The sequence below is a fragment of the Triticum aestivum genome, chromosome 2D (assembly GCF_018294505.1).
Source record: "Triticum aestivum cultivar Chinese Spring chromosome 2D, IWGSC CS RefSeq v2.1, whole genome shotgun sequence".
NCBI classification, from domain to species: domain Eukaryota; kingdom Viridiplantae; phylum Streptophyta; class Magnoliopsida; order Poales; family Poaceae; genus Triticum; species Triticum aestivum.
This window is the reverse complement of record NC_057799.1, coordinates 574,499,801-574,510,842: the sequence shown is the minus strand read 5'-3', so window position 1 is coordinate 574,510,842 and position 11,042 is coordinate 574,499,801. Positions and strand designations below refer to the sequence as shown.

General features: G+C 44.2%; 1 pseudogene; it reads right to left on the bottom strand.

Moving 5' to 3' along the window:
* Positions 1-402: 402 nt before the first annotated feature.
* Positions 403-10,104, bottom strand: LOC123055952 (disease resistance protein RGA2-like; annotated as a pseudogene).
* Positions 10,105-11,042: the final 938 nt, after the last annotated feature.

Sequence of the window (11,042 nt, the reverse complement as noted above, 5' to 3'; positions counted from 1 at the left end):
CTTCAAGGGAGGTACTGTCAGCTGAATCCTATTCTGCAAGTGTCATGTTATTCAGTTAACTGTGGTATACCGGTTCAGCTATAGTTAAGAAGATCCTACAGTGGAGGTTGACAATGATGAGATAAACGGTGGATCGGGACCAATGACTAAACTAGTATTACTTTTGCCCCGCTTAATCACTGTTTACTTTCATCAATCAATTATTTACCGCGGCTGTAACTCACTATATAAGTGCCTGCATGTGAGTGAGTGCTTATATATATATCGAATGTACTGAACTATCAAATCCCTGTATATTCCCTTAGCAACTGCAGAAAATTCCCCAATTAATCAAAGGGTCTCCACATCAAGAGCTTATCTCTGTACTAGATTTGTGATTTCTTTGATTTACAAGTCTGGTCTTCAGTAGGATGTGATGCAGGTCATTGTCAGCGTCTCAGCGACCCTGCCCAGGCCGCTGTTGGACTTCAGCCTACAGTTCTCGTTGGACATCGTCGCCCCCTGATTGCTGTACAATCCTCAGCTTTTCTTGGACATGGCCCGATTGCCACCACATCTGACACCATCACAGCGATCCGGCGGTCAGTAAATTCATCCTACTTAGGTTAGTAGATGCATGTTTCCTGCTTCAGAAATTCTGAAATATGTATGATCTTTCACTACGAGATAATTTGGTCGGAAGCTAGAAAAAACATCCACCATATACAATATGAATGTAGGATAAAGTACGCAAAATGAAGCAAGAACTGTGCACTGGAGTCGTGGTGAGGGTGATGATAAACAAGGCAATGAACAGAGCGTACCTGAAGTGGTAGCGCCTGCCATCAAGCAAAATGTGTGGTCATCTCATCAGTCATTACCAATCAGTTAGCCCTGGTTGACCGAAGATTCCAACTTTCCATATTTGTGATGATAAACAAGGCAATGAACAGAGCTTATCTCTGTACTAGATTTGTGGTTTCTTCGATATACAAGTCTGGTCCTCAGTAGGATGTGACACAGGTGATTGTCAGCGACCCTGCCCAGGCTAATGTTGCACTTCAGCCTAAACTTTTCGTCGGACATCGTTACCGTCCTCAGCTTTTCTTGGACATGGCCCGATTGACACCACACCTGACACCATCACAGTGATTCAGAGGTTAGCAAATTCATCCTACTTAGGTTAGATGCATGTTTCATGCTTCAGAAATTTTGAAATATGTACGGTCTTTCACTATGATATAATTTGGTCGGAAGCTAGAAAAAACATATACAATACATGAATGTAGGATAAGGTACGCAAAATGAATCAAGAACTGTGCACCGGCATTGTGTTGAGGTGATGATAAACAAAGCAATGAACAGAGCGTACCTGAAGTGGTAGCGCCTGCCATCAAGCAAGCAAAATGTGCGGTCATCTCATCAGTCGTCACTAATCAGTTAGCCCTGGTTGGCCGAAGATTCCAAGTGCCGATGACTTCAAACATTCAAGTGCCCTGTTTGAATTAAAAAAACTGATGAACAAACAATGCAAACGATGTCCTTATGAATCAGATAGTAATAGTGTGAGAGAATTTATCATGGTGGCATGATGTTTATGCACAGGCCACAACACTTCATTGCCCGCTACAGTCCGACGCACCTAGCAATAGCATCGCCTTCCCACCCGCAAGGGTACGTAGCATTCTACTAGGTGTTCTTCAGCACTACTCCTAGAAGAGTACGTCCCTTCAAACAGTAAATGGGAGGGCTGTACATGCCTGCAGTTTCAGCTCAGCGACCTCAACCGTCCTCACCTCGTGACCAATCGAGCCTCCCTGCCGTCGAGCCTGGCCAGCTTTCGGGCGTCCAGGCCTCCCTTGATCGAGCTTTGTTCGGTGAGGAGGCTCTCGACGATCGATCTGCTGCTGATAAGTGAGGAGGCTCTCGACGATCGATCTGCTGCTGCCTGGAGGCAGCAGAGGAGGAGATGGAGGTCGTGAGCCGATCAGGTGATGGAGGAAGCAAAACGAGACGGTGCGTTTGCAAATTAATGATGGCGTGCCAAACTGCCAATACAACTTCACTCGCTATTGATCTTCATTAATTTGCTCTTGAATTAATGCCATGAAACTCCATGGAGTTCAGAGTTCGAACATACTCGTATTTGCTAGGCTGCAGTTCGTATAACAGTCCACCCCACCTTCGACTTCAGCCTCCAGTTTTCGTCACAGATTGTCACCGACTGATTTGATTACTGTACTGTCTTCAGATGTTCTTGGACATGGCTCAACTGCCAATCCACACCAGCACACCTGACACCATGATTAGCGGCTCATCAGTAAATTCATCCTACTTAGATTAGATGTGTGTCGCAGGCACCAGATTAACAAATGTGAAACAATAACCAAATAAGCTCCTACTTGATTCTGCTTGGGGTTCTGCTACACGTGTGATGATTTTTGTACGATCTGATCTGCGTACGGCACTGTAATTCTATTCTGCTTATAGAGTTACAGGACGCAGGTGTTAACAGAAGGGTGAGTGGTGTAAGATTCATAATAAATACTTACAATTTTATTTGTTTTTACAACACACTTTCTTTCTTTTCTTTTTCACTACGATATAACATGTTGAGAGCTGAAACACGTGATCAACATTTAAAATCAGGCAAACACACGCCTCTACAATAAGGTATGACTGATGAAACAGAGAAGGTGCACTCAAGTGTTAGTTACGGCAACAATAAACAAACAATAAACTGGACATACCAGAAATGGTAGGGCCAGGCAACCAGCAAACTAATGTGTAGCCATCACACATTTAACATGATAGCTTCCTATGTGAGGTTGGGATCCAGCGGTCCGCTGCCGATTTTACTGAATAACAAACCTGGCAAAAAATAACAATGCTTGAGCAACTACCAAAATAACAATGCTTCAGCAAATAATATCACCAACAACTACAGCACTGAGCCACTAACAAATCTAACCAGGATATAAAACTAAAAGCGAAAAACATACCATATGGTAAGGCTTGCTACAGCATAGCTCATAGCCAGCCAGCAAAGACACAAGAATGTGCGAAAATTCATAATGCCCCTGATAAACAAAAAGAGTTGGTACTTTCAACATGGTTTCCTGGGTCCATCCATCATGCAGCTAGAGTAGCTTGTGGAAAGCCAAATGGGTATATATATGCCACTTGCACAAATGCATCGGTGACAGAGAGCGCGGAAATATGTACAACATCTCGGGTGGCTGCAGTCTGCAGAGAGATGAATTGCTTTTAGCAAGAGGGTGAGCATGTAAACTAATTATATAGGCAAAATGCCCCGAAAGTGTACCTTAGAAGTAGATACTGGTGATTAATTCACATCCTGATGATCAATCATGACCGTTAGCTTCTCCGTTGCTGCAATTCTGCACTGTATGCCTAGCTCCTCACTGCAATTGTATAACTTAAGGCACCTGAGTGAAGTTGGGAGGCCCATGTCTGGCAGCCTTGTGATGCTCTTACAGTGCATGATAGATAATGTCTTGAGGGAGGTCAGCCTATGTAGGTTTGCAGGAAGTGATGAGAGTTCCGGGCATCTCAAAAATTTAAGTTCTTGGAGTGAGGTTAGAAGCTGTAACGCTTTCTCTTGTTCTTCTGTTAGGCTCACTACACTCTCTCCTTGTTTACGACCCCAATAGCCAAACTGTAGGTGTCTTAAAGATGTCAGCTGTTTGCAGAAGGGCATGCAAAGGACAGATGCGTCACTAATCCAAAGAGTTTCCAGTCCAGACCAGATCTCAGAGGCCCCTTGCTGGTGCGACACAAGCTCCGACCAGGAAGCTACGCCGGGAGAGCCAGATACTTTCAGGGATGTCAGGTTTCTAATGAACTGGAAGCCCTCGACTGATGCAAGCGAGACACACTCTTCAATTTCCAACTCTTTCAGTGTCGTGCAGCATCTCAGCTGTAGGGACGTCAATTCTGGACTTCTATGTATTTTTAATACAGTGATGGAGGGGAGGCAGGGCAGAAGATGAGATTGGAAGCTGTCCGTGAGAGCCATTATCACAAGTTTGTCAAGTGACGGAGGAAGCAGCTGAATTTGATTGCCACCCTGTTCTTGCTCCTGCAGTTTGAGATCCCATTCAGAGGACAGCTCGGGGTTCATCTTGATATCCAAGCTTCGAAGGGAGGTGAGGAACTGCAAGCTGTCCAGTACAGCCAGCTGGGCACACCCCGTGATTCGCAGCTCCTCTAGGCCTGTACAGGAATGCAACAGTGCAGACTTCAAACGCGGTGCATGTATCAGAATTAACCTTTTGAGGGAGCGAATGCCTTCAGGACTGAAAGACTGCAGGTTTTCTGGGAAAGTATGGATCCAAAGTTCTTCAAGTGATGGTGGGAGTAATCCAACTTCCATGATACCATCATCTTTCGTTTCACCCACCAACAATGAAACCAGCTTGGGGCAACGATCAAGGACTAGCTCAGTAAGAGAGGTGAATCCCGTGAGACCTCTGCTACCCCCACAGAACTCCATATCCAGGCTCATCTGAATCCATAACTTCTTGAGAGAGCATTGCAGATTATATGGCAGTTTCAATTCATGTTCATCTTGGGCCGAGATCATCACTGCTGAAGCCAAACTGCTGGTTCCTTCCGTTTCTGTAGGTTGACTGATTGATAGAAACTTTATCTGTGGACATTCAGTTAATTTCAGCTCCTCAAGGGACAGCAAATGTGCAAGCATTTGAGTTAACCACCTCCCTGTTATGCCACATGTCCTAATACTGAGCGATTTGAGAGATGGGAGGAAAAAACTGCATGATTTTTCTTTCCTTTTTTCGAGGGAAACCTCTGACATAATGTTTGACATGGTCAGGTTAGGACAGTTGTGTATACGTAAACGAACTAAAGCAATGAGCTGGCTGAAAGCTTTACTTGAAAGAGAGACCAGGTTTGGACAATTTTCTATCTGCAACGTTGTTATGCCCCTAAGAATATGAAATGGTAAGACACGTCCATGCAACACACTGGACTCATTAGATTCGATTTTGAACCGTCTCTGATTCATCCTCATTGTTGGGAGTGTCGGAACTCCCCTGACGGACAACTCAGAAATTAAGGCACAAGGCCGACGAGGATGTGACACCATCATAGAAGGGCAATCATGGATGGTGAGTCTACACAGACTAGATCGCCATTTATTTTCATCTCTTCGGGAAGGCAAAATATGCAGAGGTGGAGAGGTCTTTAGGCTGTTGCAAACTCCCAGGCTTGCCATTTTAATCAACACCAACTTCTCCAGAGAACGGACTGTCAATTCTCTCACAACATGCAGGTCCATCAACTCCAACTCCTTGAGCGCCCCCATTTCTTTTAGTGGAAGGATTTCCCAGTTACTGCAACATCATTCATCAAAGTAAGTGCCTAATATATTGTAAATGTACCAAACAGGAAAAATTAGGGAGAACAAGATCACTACATTATATGAGGACAACGCATGATGGTGAGCTTCCTGAGAGATGGAAACCATGACTTCTGCTCAGCGTCAAAAGAAGAGTAACTCTGAAAAAGAGAGAACTCATTCAGTTGAGGGCAGTTCTTGATCATCAAAACCCTTGGATGGGAGGTCAATTCCATTCCATAAGAACCAATACATTTTTCCAATTTTGGCAGATCAATCAAAATCAACTCTTCCAAGGAAGGAACTGAGATTTCCATTAAATTCAACATCCTGATCAGTGTCAGCTTCCTAAGGGAAGGAAGCATTTCCAGAGATGTGAGAACTTGCCATTCCCTGCACTTCTCTAGATGAAGTACCTGCAGTGAGGTAATTGACAAAGTACTGGAAAGCCAGGTTGGCGAGGTAGCACCGCCATATCCAGATATTTTTAACAGTTTCAGGTTCTGACGTGGTTGAAGACCTTCAAGCACATCTTTTGCAGTGTCATGCTCAAGGTTCGTACTGCTATCCTCCCATGATAAGGACAAAAATTCTAGATACTCTTTGTCTAACAGTCTGGCCCCACTAGCCTCTTCTTTTGTCTTCACATTTTGAAGTTGAGAAATTTCAAGATATACAAGCTCATTCATGGACTGAAGTTGTCCTATCTCAAAGCTGCCAACATTTTGAACCTTGAAACTTAGTTCCCGGAGAGAGGTCATGTTGCCAACACTAGCTATTGCATGCTGCACTTTCTCATGAGAAATAAGACATCGCAAATTAACGAGATTATGCATATCAGAAGGCAAAGCAAGATTGCCTGAAAATGAAATACCCGCATTCAATACTTGAAGGTGATAAAATCTTGTCAATGCTTGAGGAAACACAGTGTTGTTGTAGACTCCATATACTGCAATATTCTTCGTGCGCACACAAATAAATTCAAGATAGCGAAGATGGCAGGGATTTAACGAACTGTGTATAGAGCTGATGTCAGCATATGTCACATAAATTCTTAGGAACCGTATATATTTTGCATTCTTGCATAAAATACGCAAGGACCCTAATAAATTTATGCTGCTTCTCCCAAACAACATCAAGGTCCTCAATTTTTGCAAAGGCCCAGACTTCTGAAGTATTTTGTCAAACTTCTCAATGGGAAAACTGCCACATTTATCTGTATCAAAAGCAGTAGTTATGATTGACAAATGGCGAACACTTGGTTGAATTGCCTCAGATTTCAATCCATCTATAGTAGCACACTCGTTTGATGAAACCCTCCCTGCCAATTCATGCATTAGATCATGCATAACATGGTACGAGCCTTCCTTCTGGAAAAAGCCCAAATCAACTAATCTACCAAAATATTTCTGCCCTGTTTCCTCCAGTCTCATGGTAGGGCCTTTGCACTGCACAAAATTTTGTGATATCCAAGCACGAACCAATTTTCTGCAAGAAAACCGGTAGTCCTCTGGAAACAAAGAGCAGTACAAGAAACAACGCTGAAGGTGAACCGGTAGATAATCATAACTGAGCTTCAAGATGGGTAAAATATCATCAGCAACTTCAAGAGATTTCCATTTGTCCCGAACTGTCACCCAATGCTGATATCTACGATCTGTTTTTAGAAGTGCACCAACACTTCGTGCAGCCAATGGGCAGCCCTTTAGTGCTTTGGCAATCTCTTTCCCAATAGATTGTAAACTAGGACTGCCCTCGTAACTCGCATCACCAAATGCACAAGCTCTGAAGAAAAGCCAGAAGTTCTTGCTATCCAGACCATTAACTTTAACATCAGCCATTGTTCTTATCATTTTTGCGACTGATTTCCTTCTTGTTGTTGCTAAAATCATGCAGCCGATTGCTTGATTATTTCTCAACAGAGCCAGCAAATTAATCCATCCAATCCTGTCTTTTTCTTCCCACATATCGTCCAATACGAGAAGAAATCTTTTGTATCTAATATATTTCAAAAGGATGTTCTGCAGCACATCTGGATTGCTAACTTTTTCATACTCTTGTCTATCTTCACACACATGCTCTAGGATCTCACGTGTTACTTGTTAGCCTCACTTCATTAAAGTCAGTGGACACACAAACCCAAATTTGAAGATCAAAATGATCTATAATTCTTTGATCATGGTATACAAACCTGGCAAGTGTCGTCTTCCCAACACCACCAATGACGCCAACTAATGGCAAAACATTGAGATCACTAGATTTCCCGTTTATCAGCAGCTTTATTATCTTATCTCTCTCTGCATCCCTCCCGTACACCTTAGATTCAATTGGAACAGAAGTTGTCATGCGAGGATTCCTAGCAGTATTCTGGCTCTCACTTGATGTTGCAATGGGACATGAGATATCGACTTGGAGAACTCTCTGCACAGAATTGCCTATAGTGCATAATTTATCCACTATTACATTGATCCTCTTAGAAATGTCATGTTTAATCTCAAGAGGTAGCATGGTGCTATGAGCTGGCTGGTCCTCTTCACGTTTCCTTTTTCTGCCGGACAAGGCCCAACTAGTTATTTGGCTTGTGGCTTTGTATACGAATTCAAAAACAGAAGATGGACTGGATGAGGACACATAGCTTCCCTCAGGATTAGCGCCACTGTCACTGAGAGTACTACAATCTTTTCCTGCATAAGGAACTCTTGGTTATTTAGGGACAAGCAAATTAAAACCACTCAAACAAAAGAAGATATTATCATGTAACTGCAAATAGTTATAAGAAGTTTCATAAGGTAAAGACTCCTCTACCTTTCGCCTAGGAAAGAAAAAGTTGAATCATTGAAAAAATATCACAGTGAAGCAAGAGATAATCTGAGGGGCGGTGCCTACGATATTCAGCTGTTTTGGTTGCATATTAAACTATAAGCCGAGCAGCGCTAACAATCACACCAATATAACATAAGCTGAAAGCAAGAAACATGGAGCAGGAGAGACAAGTGAAACACCTTTTATCTGTTGCTCGAGTCGGTAGTAATCAAGCTCATCCATCACGTCCTCTGAGTCATAAAGCAGATCTCTGAGATCATCTAGTGACTGGGCCAGAGGCATGTTGTCAATCCTCCTTCCCTTGGCAGCAGCAAGAACCATCTCCACATACCTCATCTGCAATTTGAGCTTCTCCACATCTTCAGCAATCCCGATTTCACGAGTCCAGGCTTCCATCTGCCCAGTGAAGAAGCTCTCAAGGGTGCTTTGCACCAGCCATCCTATTGCTGCATCAATCACCGTGCCAAGCAATCCCGTCATCTCCCCACACGCCTAGTAGCCCAGCAATGGCAGGAGCAAGGGAGAAACCAAACAGATGGATTCAGAGGAAAGGAGAGCAATAATGCATCAAAAGGAAGCAGCTCGGAAGGCAGAAAGCTAGGCAGGCAGAAAATGGGAGAGAGAGTCAAACTATGCACCAAAAGAAGCTAACTTACCAAGTAAAACTAGGATCATTCAGCTGACGCGCAGGCCCCACTTGGTAGCTCGAAGCGGGTCTGCACAGAGGTGGAACTATGGAAGCCCTTGGGTCAAGCCTTGGCTCCACAGTTGCATTAATTAACCGTGTATTTGGCTGTGCTGACTGTGCAATGCACTACTCTTTACTAATGAAACATAACATAGCTGTCAGCCATGTAAAACATATTAGCTCATGATGTTTACATACCAACTACAGAGCACTTTCATGGAAATTGAGTGTCTAGAGAACAGAGAGTAATGAGCATTAGTCTATAGCAGCGTGGAATCCGTGGACGCGCTAAACACCTAATACATCATATGTCACATATTAGACAAATGGTACAAGCAGTACAGAACAAACATCACAAAGGGACATGCTAGCGCTAGCCTTGGTAGTTCCAGATAATTATATACTGCATATGGCGCTAGGCTATTTGAATGAACATAGACACATTTTGGTGCATTTGTTCACTCATTTCAGTTCGTATGTAGAGAGAGAGAGAGAGAGTGAGAGACCATTTTTGGCACATGGAGTAGGGGAAACAATGCAAAATCTCCCAAGCTAGTACAACCCAAAATTCCCCAAATCTACGATAGAGCTGAGGCGGCAAGTTTATGGTTTCGATCCCCAAAATGCACACCTTTGTATCCCTAGAATTTTCCAGATTACCATCCTGTGTATGATATAGTTCCAAAATCCGAACGTAGTAGGAACCATAACCAAACAAACGCATTTGCTTGTCTGTAGACATGGGTAATCTGGCCAGGAAGGGAAGCAACATGTGAGATACCTACCAGTCCCTTTACCTCTGTGTCTGACCAGCTCGGACCTGAACTGCGTGAGACGCCAGGGCCCATGACATCAGTCCGTCACTCAACAGGACATTGAGATGGAGATTGCTGATGTAGCTGCTTGCGCGACAGCCACCCGCTCGTGCACCCTGGGCGGGTTCTCCGGCCGGGCATTCCCTCGAACACCTGAAGGGCGCGAACGCGCAGTGGACGGCCACGCAGAGGGGCGCGCGCTCTTCCGCACGCCGCGGTAGGCTGGGTCACCGCTCTCGCACTAGCGCCATTGGTGGCGCAATGGCGGACGGGGTGACAGGATCTGGACGCGCGTGAGAGGAGGTGTTCCAGTGTCACACACACACACCTGATGGCAACGATGCAAAGACGTAGACGCGGGCGAACCAACCGCTTGGATGTCAGAGTGAATGTGGTATTCCCAGCCCATCAGGGTTCAAGTCCCGGTGCTCGCATTTATTTCTGGATTATTTTAGGATTTCCGGCGATGCGCATTCAGTGGGAAGAGACGGTCCCGTCGACGACGAGGTGCCTACGGCGACTTCGTAAATTTCAAGATGATATGCCAGCTCAGTCTTTCGGAGGTGCTCATAGGGGTAGGGTGTGCGTGTGTGCGTTCATAGAGATGAGTGTATGCACGTGTATATGAGCGCTTGCGTCTGTACTGTGTTCAAAAAAAGATGTAGACGCGGGATGGCGCCACCATGACTCAGAAACGGGTAATATGATGGCGCAGTCGAGCGGGCTGATTTATGTGTGGGCCATGTGTGGCAGTGGGTGTATGCTGTGGGCTGGTAAGCCACTTCTATCCTTGAGAGAAATATGAAGTCTGAAGAAAAAAAAACTATGTTGCTGCTTCTTCTTTTTCCTTACAACAATCATACCGGCCAGACGAACATCACACTGAGTGGAGTAAAAAGCATAAAACTAAGTACAGTCAGATTAGGGTTTCAAAAGACTACCAGTTCTTTTTCGTTGATAACTATCAAGTCTGAGGTCGGCTTTTCAAAAAACTCAAATCACCCCATGCTTTACAATTGATCATGATTATGACAGTTGAGGCCCACATATAAGATAACCATTTGTTTGACCGTTAACTAACATGTGAAGCACAAATGTCAGTGTCTCTTTCTCATAATCTAATGAAAATTTTAATAAAGTAATTGGGTCCCTGTAAACTTTTTTAAAAGCAATCGGATCCATATCAAATTTGAAAAAAACAACCAGGTCTCAGCAACTTTTTAGAAAAACACATCGGGTCCTTCCCGTGCTCAAGATCACAATAGATCCATAGGCTCAACCATGGCGCAAGGATGGCGTCAGCCCATGCTCCTGGGCGCGGTTGGCGGCGGCCCATTCATGGGTGGCAGCTGCT